The following is a 12,540-nucleotide window of genomic DNA, read 5'->3' as shown; positions in this document are numbered from 1 at the left end:
TGTCCAGGGTTGTAAAGTCTGCGGAGAGAATAATTGGGTGCACTCTTCCCACCTTGGGTCAAATCTATGCTTCCAGGTGCCATAAGAAAGCTGCAGAGATAGCGCAGGATTGTGCGCACCCCGGAAATGATTTCTTTCAGCTTCTGCCTTCTGGAAGAAGGTACAGGGTTATAAAGACTAGGACTAGCCGCCTGAGAAACAGTTTCTACCCAAATGCGATTTTGGTTTTAAACGCATTGTAAGGAGTCTGTATGGAAGTATATTGTATTTAAAAATGGGGCATCAGAGTTTTTAGGGGGCTAACCAGGTTGGGATAGCTGGAATAGCAGGCTTGTTGGGTTTTGAATGTCTTATGTAGATTTTTCAATTTCGTTGTTCTGTATGGGACAATGACAATAAAGATTATCGTATCGTAAGAAACTACAGGACATACACCTGTTGCAAATGAAGCCCTATAACATCCCCTGAGTCTTTTGCAGGTGCAAATGGAATTGAAAGCATGATTGCACATAACCACCCTGACAACATTATGAGCACCAACCATGAGGAATGCGTCACAAAAGGGATGCATTGACTTGAAGTTCCCTGTCAGTCCATCCAAACGTAAACTTCACTGCAAACGTTCCTTTTAAAAAACACAGGTTTCCAAAATGTGACATGGGTTCCTTGGCACTGGAGAGCCATTTTTTAAAAATGCATTGAGTGTTGTATCTCTTATACACATGCATGCATGCGCACACACACACACACATGCACATTCTCATCTAGTCACTCTTTTACATACACACCACCCATCACCCATTCACACCCACAGAGTATGGTGGCCAGAGCACCTTTCTGAATGAAGGAGCATGGCGAGCACAGCATTTTCATTAAGGACACTCTAGCTGCTGTGCTCTGTCATTGAACCGCTGAACTTGTTTGTGTACCTCCCTCTTCTTGCTTGGCATTGCAGCTTTTGAAAGGAACTGGAGAGTCTCTCTCTTTCTCTCTCTCTCTCTCTCTCTGTGTGTGTGTGTGTGTGTGTGTGTGTTTGTAAGGAAATGTGAAGCAGCCACCACAAACATACCTTTCAGCATTCCTCAGATGAAAATAGGTACATTCTGTTCTACATCAGTATCATGAGGCGTTCTCAAAGTAAAGGAAGGATTGAACTCTGATTAATAAGAATACACACAGGGGCTTGAGCCAGCAAGATTAAGGGAAGGGTGCATATAATAATCTCTGCATGCCTCCACCCCTCGGCCCAGGTCGTTTTATTCACAAAAGAACTTTTACAGAGTGTTCCTAAGAACCAATCAGGTTTCTTCTGAGCATTTCAATAAACCTCACATGGGGACAAAGTTAAACTACAAACACTAGTTAAGAATGCATACTTTTGGGGGAAATGAATGAAAACTGCAAAGGAGTGTATTCAGCAACCCAGGAAGTCATAAACAATCAATACACATGATAAGAAGGGTGGCCAGGAGGACAGTGATCAATATCACCTTTATGTGAGACCTGTTTCCTGGCCCTAAGATTAACAGCCTAAGATTAACATATCAGAAAAGCTACATCAACGAAACTGCCCACTGTCCTTGATGACCCAGGAGCCTTGATGACCCAGGAGCCTAAGTGTGTACCTGACTTGTGAGGAAAGAGAAATGGAACAGGGATGCAGAGGTGTGGGTTGATCAAGAATCATATCAAAATAGTTTAAACCCAGTCAACGCAATGCTTTCATTGCTGACACAGATGGCTTACTCTATATTTGCTATAATTCCTAATAATAATAATAATAATAATAATAATAATAATAATAATAATAAATTTTATTTCTATCCCGCCCTCCCCAGCCGAAGCCGGGCTCAGGGTGGCTAACAACAATCAAATAATCAAACAGTCAAATAATCACACATTCTAAAAATATTTCATTATAAAAATTAATTAAAATCAAATTGATGGCAACCGATTAAGCAAAATTCTGTGCAGGTTGCCAGAGGAGGGAGTCAGGCTGTGCCCTGACGAAAGGCCTGGTGGAACAACTCTGTCTTGCAGGCCCTGCGGAACGATGTCAGGTCCCGCAGGGCCCTAGTCTCTTGTGACAGAGCGTTCCACCAGATTGGAGCCGCAGCCGAGAAGGCCATCCATCGCGTGGATCACAGTGGCTAGGTCAGGGCGAGAGAGATAAGGGGCCAACTGCTTAGCTTGGCGGAGATGAAAAAATACCGCCTTTGTTATAGCTGTAATCTGCGCCTCCACAGAGAGGGAGGTATCGAAGATTACACCCAAACTCTTAACGGACGGTGCTGGCACTAATTGCAAGAGATGGGAGTTGCCCCACCAATCCCATATCGTCCCGCCCCAGCCAGAGGACCTCTGTCTTCGAAGGATTTAACTTCATAGCAATCCCACCTGACCACTACAGTATCACATTAAGATTTTTATTAGTTTTTCATGATACAGACAAGCCTGCCCTCCCAAACTCCTGCAAGGTAGGCATTATCTCCCACTACCTCTTTTATTTTATTAATTAAAAAATTAATTATAGTTCTTATTTTTTTTCTGCAGTCTATCCATGCACAGTAGTCCTAAATTTAACCCGCTCCCTGAGGAAAGTGAGATGCAAAAAATCTGGCCAACCTCCAACTCAGCTTTCAGCAACAGGCTCACAAAAAACTCCATTACAGTAGTACCTCGGGTTAAGTACTTAATCCGTTCCGGAGGTCTGTTCTTAACCTGAAACTGTTCTTAACCTGAGGTACCACTTTAGCTAATGGGGCCTCCTGCTGCTGCCACGCCGCCGGAGCACAATTTCTGTTCTCACCCTGAAGCAAAGTTCTTATCCTGAAGCAAACCCGAGGTAATATTTCTGGGTTAGTGGAGTCTGTAACCTGAAGCGTATGTAACCTGAGGTACCACTGTACAATCACTTCGAGGCTTGCATGCGTGATCCTTTGGTAGCTTATGACAAGCAGAATAACAACAGGTGAAGTTCTTCTCATCACAGTATCTGCAGATGCTGGTTAGAACCTCACCTATTGATTTTCTGCCTGTCATAAAGCTGCTAAATGAAATGAAAATGTTGCAGCTCCGTATATGATGGAAGAGCAGCAGATGCAAAAGAAGACAGTGCTCTTCAACTTTTGATAGTTGTATAGAAGGTAGAATTCATCAGGTGTATTTTTTCATGCTGAAATTCCCTCTTCCTCACAAGTATTAAAGGTGCAGGAGCGCTGCCCTCTTCTACATCTGGCCAGCATATGGAGATACAGTGGTACCTCGGGTTAAGTACTTAATTCGTTCCAGAGGTCTGTTCTTAACCTGAAACTGTCCTGAAACCTGAGGCACCACTTTAGCTAATGGGGCCTCCTGCTGCTGCCACGCCGCCGGAGCACAATTTCTGTTCTCACCCTGAAGCAAAGTTCTTAACCCGAGGTACTATTTCTGGGTTAGCAGAGTCTGTAACTTGAAGCATATGTAACCCGAGGTACCACTGTAATTCCAAAGGAGAATCCATCTTCTCCCACAGGACATGGGGAAACATGCTCCAAAAGCAAACTCACAATTGCATTACTGGAGATGGGGAAATACCTGGAGAGGGCAGGGAGTAGGCTTACAATTAACCCATGGTACAGATGAGCAATTTACACCCAGCTAAGGTCTAATACTACACAGTCTCTTTCTCCTCCCATTCTCTCTCTCACACTTCCACCCACAGGACCCCTAGGGAAGTTCAGACATGATAAAACTGCAGCTAATCCCAAAGGAATGATCTAAACAATCTAAAGCAACATATGCAAAAACAAACTGCAGCAGACAAATGAAATGAAACAAACTGTTGAACTTCGTAATTACACCATTCCATCATAGAACTGCAGAGTTGGCAAGCACCATCTTGTTCAACCCCCTGCAATGCAATTGGGACTAAGCTCAATGGGGATTGCTCACAGGTTGCAATCCTAGAGTTACCAGGAAGTAGGTTCCAGCGGACTCAGCGGGGCTCACTTCTGAGGAGACATGCATGCAGACAAACAAACCCTAGCTTCCCATACCTAGGAGAAAGCAACCATTAAACCAAATGGGGCATACTTCTCAGTAGAAAAGCACAGGATTGCAGTGCAACCAATTAACAACATGCAGGAAGAAACGTGGGGCTTTGGGGTCTGATCAAGCCAGGAAATTATCTGGGACTCTCCTATTTAATTGCACATTAAATGCACTCTTTCCTCTCTCTCTGCAAATCAGATGACTCCCCTCTCCCTCTCAAACGAAAGATGGCTGCTGCAGCTTTTGCCCTCCCTCTCCTCCCAGCCAATCACATCTCCCTGAAGTCAGATCAAGTGACATGCGTGGCTAGAGCATTCGCTTGGCTCCCCACTGGCTGTAGATGAATGAGAAGAGAGGGCTGTGCATGCACATCTAGGTACTAGATACAGTGGTACTTCAGGTTAAGTACTTAATTCATTCCGGAGGTCCGTACTTAACCTGAAACTGTTCTTAACCTGAAGACCACTTTAGCTAATGGGGCCTCCCACTGCCGCCGCGCCGCCAGAGCACGATTTCTGTTCTCATCCTGAAGCAAAGTTCTTAACCTGAAGCACTATTTCTGGCTTAGCAGAGTGTGTAACGTGAAGCGTATGTAACCTGAAGCATATGTAACCCGAGGTACCACTGTACACCTCTGTCCCCAACCTACCCCCCATTCCCTTTCCACGCTTGCAGAATTCAGGACGCGGGTCCTTTACCTTTTAAGGAAGCCAGTACTGTATATAATCTGTACTAATTCAGACCCCAGGTGGGCCGGACAAAATATTGCTGAAACATAGAAAATCGACTGTCCTTGGGTCCAGTATTGGACCACTTTGACCGGATATCCCCAGCTGATGTGGACAGACTACTCCGAGCTGGAAAGCCCACCACCTGTCCTCTTGACCCGTGCCCGTCTTGGCTGATTAGAGCATGTCCAGACGAGGTGTGGGCCCCCCTAGGGGATATTATCAATTTGTCCCTTGGCACTGGGACATTCCCAGGGAAATTGAAGGAGGCAGTGGTGTGCCTGCTCTTAAAGAAAACATCATTTGATCCTTTAGGTCTATCCAATTACTGCCCGGTTTCGAATCTTCCATTCCTGGGTAAGGTCTATTGAGAGAGCTTGGTGGGTTTCTGGATGAAACATCGGCCCTGGATCCATTCCAATCCAGCTTCCGCGCAGGTCATGGGACTGAGGCGGCTCTGGTCGCCCTAACAGATGATCTCCGCAGGTAGCTGGATTGAGGTGGGTCAGGGCTGCTGATTCTTCTAGACCTGTCAGCAGCCTTCGACATGGTCGATCACGAACTCCTGGACCACCGCCTTGCCGACGTGGGGATCCAGGGCACTGTCCTTCAATGGCTGCGCTCGTTTCTCTCTGGTCGGGGACAGAGGGTGGCACTTGGGGGGAACTGTCATCGCGCCACTCCCTGGTGTGTGGAGTGCCTCAGGGTGCGATTCTCTCCCCAATGCGTTTCAACATCTTTATGCGCCCCCTCGCCCAGCTTATCCGGAGTTTTGGGTTGGGCTGCCATCAGTATGCTGATGACACCCAACTCTATAAGAGAGCCAGCGTGGTGTAGTGGTTAAGAGTGGTAGTCTCGTAATCTGGGGAACCGGGTTCACGTCTCCGCTCCTCCACATGCAGCTGCTGGGTGACCTTGGGCCAGTCACACTTCTTTGAAGTCTCTCAGCCCCACTTACCTCACAGAGTGTTTGTTGGGAGGAAGGGAAAGGAGAATGTTAGCCGCTTTGAGACTCCTGAAGGGGAGTGAAAGGTGGGATATCAAATCCAAACTCTTCTCTTCTTCTTCTTCTTCTTCTTCTTCTTCTTCTTCTTCTTCTTCTTCTTCTTCTTCTTATCTGTTGATGGATGGCCATCCTGACTCGGCCCCAGACACACTGATCAGATGTTTGGAAGCTGTGGCTGGATGGTTACGTGGGAGCCGGTTGAAGTTTAATTCTTCAAAGACAGAAGTTCTGTGGCTGGGTCGGGATGATATGGGATTGGTGGGGCAACTCCCACCTCTTGCAGGCATGCAATTAGTGCCAGCACCATCCGTTAAGAGTTTGGGTGTAATCTTCGACACCTCCCTTTCCATGGAGGCGCAGATTGCAGCTATAACAAAGGCGGCATTATTCCATCTCCGCCAAGCTAAGCAGTTGGCTCCTTACCTCTCTCGCCCTGACCTAGCCACTGTGATCCACGCGATGGTCACCTCCAGACTGGATTATTGTAACTCGCTATACGTGGGGCTGCCCTTGAGACTGACCCAGAAACTTCAGCGGGTGCAGAATGCCGCAGTGAGACTCCTTACGGGGTCTTCACTGCGAGATCACATTCACCCGGTGCTATACCAGCTGCACTGGCTCCCGGTGGAGTACAGGATCAGGTTTAAGGTGCTGGTTTTAACCTTTAAAGCCCTATATGGACTAGGACCCTCATACCTACAGGACCTCCTCTCCTAGTATGTCCCACAGAGGAACTTACAATCTTCAAACAAAAACATCTTGGAGGTCCCAGGCCACAGAGAGGTTAGGCTGGCCTCAACCAGAGCCAGGGCTTTTTCGGCTGTGGCTCTGATCTGGTGGAATGCTCTGCCACAAGAGACTAGGGCCCTGCGGAACTTGACATCTTTCCGCAGGGCCTGCAAGACAGAGCTGTTCCACCAAGCCTTTGGCCAGGGCACAGCCTGACTCCCTCCTTTGGCAGTCTTCACAGAACTCTAGCCCAATGGTTGCCATCAATTTGATTTGAATTAATTGTATAATGAAATGATTTTAGAATGTTGTATTATTTTATTGTTGTTAGCCACCCTGAGCCCGGCTTCGGCTGGGGAGGGCGGGATATAAATAAAAATTTATTATTATTATTAAATGTGGTGAAGAAAAGTTCCAGTCTATCCTTGCTGGCATGCCTGTTCTCTGTGCGCATGCTGTGTACGTGCAGTAGAATCATAGAGCTGGAAGGGAATGCATAGCTCATCTAGTCCAACCCTCTGCAGTGCAGGAACATGTACACTTACGGGGATCAAGCATATGACCTTGATATTATCAGCACCATGCTTAAACTAGAAGCATTTGTTCCAAGAGCCCAACCCACTTCATCAGATGCATTATGAAACCCACAAAAGCTTATGGCATAATGAATGGGCTAATCTTAAAAATGGTACAAGAGAGATTCGATCTTGCTGCAAGATAGCTACCCCTTTGTAAATCATTATAATTTGGGACACAAGTTTCTGTTTACAATTTATTCAAAGTAGTTTTATTGGCTTTAAGAGGATCACAGATAAGTGTTTACCTTTTAAATTCTACATGGGAATTACAAACATTCCTGGAAATGCAGCTTATTTTTTTCCCATGAAGAAAAACAACATGAAGTAAAAAAAACAAAAAACAGGAACTTCTGGCTTTAAGCAAGTAAGTAGGGCATGGAGAGGCTTGTCTAAAGCTCCGATTCTGAAATAATGTGTAGCTTGCTCCCCTTAAGCAACACTGACTGTTCAACGCAACATTAAATAATGAAGAGCTGTGGTTATCAATGACAACTTGATATGCAGAATGCACAGTGAAAGCATTACTTTAAAAGCTGTGGGTGGGTTAAGCCTTCCCTAATCCTGAACTGTAAATTGGACCATGGTATCAGTGCTTGTGGAATTATTTGATGGAGGAGTCTGGAATGAAGGCAGGCCAGGCTGGCTGACACATTGCGAAGCTGACAAGTGGGTAGCAGCTTCTTGTTTCCAGTGTTCCATTTCTTTGTTCCCTGAAGGTGATTCCAAACAGGTGTTTATTGTGAGATCGTGATTCCCCCATGCACACATGATTTCGACAGTCTTCACACATGACACCATTGCCATCAAAATGGCTGCCCATATTTTTTCCTTATTTAATCTGGATTTACTCTTCCTGGGGAAACTCTGATCACTATGATGATAGCAAAAACACACACAGCAACTCATTTGCACTATCTCAACCACCCCTTTATAATAATTGGGCCCAGAATCTTGCCTGTTTAACTCCTGCCTCTAGAGGCAGAAGATGAAAGGATAGGGCTTTGACAGAAGTGATCTAAAAGAGAGAAATGGGGTTCCCCCCTTCTTTTGGGAAAAAGGAAAAGATGCTTTAATTACCAGCATTGATGATGATGATGATGATGTATTATTCGCTTTATCTTGCCCAGGGTAACCAATAGAGACTTAAGAAGCATATGAAGAACAAGAGGAAAAATAAATAAATTGTTATGTAGTGAAGTTTCACCCTGGGCCAGCAGGGGGATACTGTAGATAGTTTTCACTCAGGTCTGTAGATACTTTTCACTCAGGTCCACGTCAGTTATTTTAGGCGGGAAACCCTGGGTTGTTGTTGCTACAATGTTGATAGCTGGCTGCCTATAAAAGCAGGCCAGCTGAGCTGTTTGCTGTTCAGTTTTCTGTTCCAGCTTACAAAATAAAGAGCAGCTTGGAGAAATCGCTGTGTCGTCTGCCATGTCTACCCACTATTCTACATAAATCAAAAACATCCCTTCCACGTCTAAAAGGCCACAAATGGTTAAAGGCTGAAGGAAGGATCCTTGGGCATCTGGGCTGAGAAAGACATCTTGTCTGGGAACGGAGGGAGCTGGAGAGCCGCTGTCTGTCAGTGGAGAGAGGCGTGGGTTACTCTCCTACACCCAAAGTGCCAGATTGGAGAAGGTTCAAGGGCTACTTTCCGTCATTGGCAGCCTTCTGGGGAATGGACATGTGCAGCCGTTAGGTGGGAACAGGGCAAAAATGGGTGGGACAACAGCAGTGTCTACTGGTGCGTACCAATTGTGGCTACACTCCTCACCGGGGTCCTCTTCCCCTTCTTCGGTGTCCTGCCAGTTCATAACACTACCTCACACTCCGTACCTTGCCTAGAAATGGGATATTTTAAACTGGCCGGTGATTATTTAGTATGGTGTGATTCAGCGAGGTGCTTTTTCAATAAACATATTATAACTGCCTCCTTAAGGGATGCTGTTATGTATTAAGGTTGGATCCTAGAACAATAGGCAGGTAGGATCCTAGAATGCAACAACCTGATTGGTCTGCAGGAGCAGCCCAATCAGACCCCAGGAGGAAGTTAATCAACCTATTAGGCTGGTAGGATCCTAGAATGCAACAACGGATTGGCCTGCAGGAGCAGCCCAATCAGGCTGCAGGAGGGAAGCAGAATTAGCCAATCAGACGGGACTCATTGTGTAAATAATGTATATAAAGCCTGAGGTTTGAGGGGAGGCACCAGGCTAGTCTACCACTGGCCTTTTTAATGAGCCATGAGGGGCAAGGATCCATCACACATGGGGTACATTTCCAAGGATCCTGTCCACATCCCCAGGCTGTAGAAATTGAAAAGTGTCCATTATCACTGGTCAAGCAGGGTCCAAAGATGATGATGTTGATGATGAACAACAACAACAACAACAACAACATTTATAATTTAAATATTTTTATTATTTATACCCTGCAAATCTGGCTGGATTTCCCCAGCCACTCTGGGCGGCTTCCAGCTCATCTGAAAACAAAATAAAACGTCAAGCATTGTATTCACTGGACCTGTGTCAACTATAGTGTCCAAATCACAATGGATCCAAGCAATTTTGTCAGCAAAATTTTGGGCAAATTGTTCAAAGCAAGTTGTGGTTCAGCTACATCTGGGGGACAAGCTAGAGGCATAAGGGCCATAGGAACGGGGGGGGGGCTTACCTGCCCCCTCCCGATATTTTATTCAAGTTGGCACTCTTGATTGACACTACAAACAGTACAAACACTCTTCCCTGCAGCCAGATATTCCACGGGTCAAGCAACTGTTGCAGCACAAAGGACACAGGATGCCTGTTGAGAGAACAGACCAGGCAAGGACCAAGTTGGTGCCTTGTTTCCCCGTGGATCTCAGTAACGCCCCCTTTCCTGACCCCGTTCTCCCAGACAAGCCTTGCAATGACGTTCCCATCATCCCTGACCATTGATTGTGTTGGCTGGAGTTGATGGGAATTGGTGTGTGAAAACATATGGAGGAGACCAGGCTAGTGAAGCCTGCCTTAGCCAGTCCAAGCCTATGACTTGGATTTGATATTCAGAAGTGCGGAGAAATAGTGCAATCCAACACTTCCATTCAGTAGGGCTTTGCAGCCCTTTCTTAATACAATTGTGCCCTCTCGTGACCGTTCGTGGAATCAAACCTTTGCACTGTATTCACTTCCATGCTCTTGGGACTGTGGATGGAACTGAGTCATTTCATGGCCTGCAGCTGTACCTTGGCCAACCTGATATGAGGTGCTGCGGGGAAACAGGGCGTTTGATAGACCAGCCCCCAGCCTGTCTTTCTGGCCCAACACCATGGGCGTAGCCAGGGGAGTGCAGGGGGGGGCAGCTGCCCCCCATCAAATAAATAAATAAATAGTTGTTGTTTAGTCGTTTAGTCGTGTCCGACTCTTCGTGACCCCATGGAGCACGCCAGGCACTTCTGTCTTCCACTGTCTCCCGCAGTTTGGTCAAACTCATGCTGGTAGCTTCAAGAACACTGTCCAACCATATCGTCCTCTGTCATCCCCTTCTCCTTGTGCCCTCCATCTTTCCCAACATCAGGGTCTTTTCCAGGGAGTCTTCTCTTCTCAGGAGGTAGCCAAAGTATTGGAGTCTCAGCTTCAGGATCTGTCCTTCCAGTGAACACTTGGGGCTGATTTCCTTCAGAATGGATAGGTTTGTTCTTCTTGAATTCCATGGGACTCTCAAGAGTCTCCTCCAGCACCATAAATCAAAAGCATCAGTTCTTCGGTGATCAGCCTTCTTTATGGTCCAGCTCTCACTTCCGTACATCACTACTGGGAAAACCATAGCTTTAACTATATGGACCTTATAGTTAAAGCTGTAGTTTTCCCAGTAGTGATGTATGGAAGTGAGAGCTTGACCATAAAGAAGGCTGATCTGGCCGTTTGCATTGTCCTCCCTCAACATAAAGCCTGCCCCCCCCCCCCAAATAAATCCTGGCTATGCCCATGGTGCAGACCCTCTAAGCCTGTCCTAAGATCAAGAGGATTTCTGGTGAAGGAGATGCTGCTTTTATGGACAATAGCAATACCCACCCACCCCCTGTTTAACACCACCACCAAGTTTAGCCTAGTTCTGTACAAAGTACCAGCAGGGCCCAGTTGGGTATGGTCAGCCCCACCACCCCAGCTCACTCACTAATGCCAGCCAGACCAGTCGCTTCATCCATGATCAAGTCATAGATGAGCATGTTCTTATCATGGAATAATTTGGCATTCCAGGAGGACCACCATCTGGAACCACCAAACCAGGAGGTTCAGCAGATAAGCTGCCAGCACTTTCCAGAGGTATGTGACGGCTGGAACAAGGAACAGTGCTCAGACTTCTAGGCCTCCTCCTTAGATGTGTCAGTCCCTCAGCTCTGACCATACCTTCCCCTGTCCACCATCGCTGAAAGTGTGACAGTGTCTTTGCAACCTTCTGCTACCTGCCATGATTACTGCAGATGGTGACAGCAGTTACGAAATTAAGAGACACCTGCTTCTTGGGATAAACGTGAAGGCAAACCTAGACAGCATCTTAAAAAGCAGAGACGTCACCTTGCCGACAAAGGTCTGTATAGTTAAAGCTATGGTTTTCCCAGTAGTAATGTATGGAAGTGAGAGCTGGACCATAAAGAAGGCTGATTGCCGAAGAATTGATGATTTGAGGAGACTCTTGAGAGTCCCATGAACTGCAAGAAGATCAAACCTCTCCATTCTTAAGGAAATCAGCCCTGAGTGGTCAATGGAAGAACAGATCCTGAAGTTGAGACTCCAATACTTTGGCTCCTGCAAGAGGTGTGCGCTGCCAAAGCCGACATAGATAAACTCCAGGCTTGCTGCCAGTTAAAATCTCTTTGATTTATTAACACAGTTCAAAAGGACATTTTCAGAGCTTCAATGCGTGTCCAACCCGGGCAGATGCCGCGTCTAGTTTCTTTTTACTTTTTCTCCCCCAACGTGCAAGTCGGCGGAAACCCCGCCTCTGATTTCCTCTGTTCAAAGCATAACTAGTTCCGGGCTCAGCCTCTCTGCTCTCTGCCTCCTCTTCGCTATCAGAAGACAGACTGCTAATTATCTCTTTCGGCTCTCTATAAGTGCTGGTCTCTCCCCTTAGCTCTCTAGCCGTTTGCCTCTCCCTGACATCTCCAATACTCATGAGAAGAGAAGACTCCTGTCTGCCAGCCTACAAACTCACAGCCACTTGTTTTATATGACCATCAAATGAAAGCTACATTGCGGATGGAGAATCCCAGCAAAGCTGCTGGCCCAAATGGGGTGCTGGGAATAGTGGTAAAAAATTGCGCTGATCAATTAGCAGGGGTCTTGACGAGGATTTTTAACATCTCTCTGCAAACCGCTTGTGTTCCATCATGTTTGAAAGTGGCCACCATTAAATGACTATAGACCCATTGCATTAACATCTGTAGTGATGAAATGCTTCGAGGAATTGGTCCTTCAACACCTCA

The 12,540-nt window shown here is 46.3% G+C and overlaps 2 long non-coding RNA genes across 2 annotated transcripts in view; one reads left to right on the top strand and one right to left on the bottom strand.

Annotated features, from left to right (window-relative positions):
• The window catches only part of LOC309381047, a 46,190-nt gene extending 37,947 nt beyond the window's left edge, over positions 1-8,243 (top strand). Inside the window, exon 3 of the long non-coding RNA XR_014173278.1 lies at positions 8,201-8,243. This is a non-coding gene — a long non-coding RNA (uncharacterized lncRNA). The remainder of the gene's footprint in view (positions 1-8,200) is intronic.
• LOC309381055 lies at positions 1,184-2,808 on the bottom strand. Its single transcript, XR_014173281.1, has 2 exons — positions 2,382-2,808; positions 1,184-1,765 (listed from the first exon to the last, which is right to left on the bottom strand). It is a non-coding gene; the product is annotated as an uncharacterized lncRNA (long non-coding RNA).
• Positions 8,244-12,540: the final 4,297 nt, after the last annotated feature.

This window comes from Podarcis melisellensis (assembly GCF_964234715.1).
Source record: "Podarcis melisellensis genome assembly, chromosome: 1".
NCBI classification, from domain to species: Eukaryota; Metazoa; Chordata; class Lepidosauria; order Squamata; family Lacertidae; genus Podarcis; species Podarcis melisellensis.
Note: the sequence above shows the minus strand (reverse complement) of the source record. Positions and strands in the feature narration are given on the sequence as shown.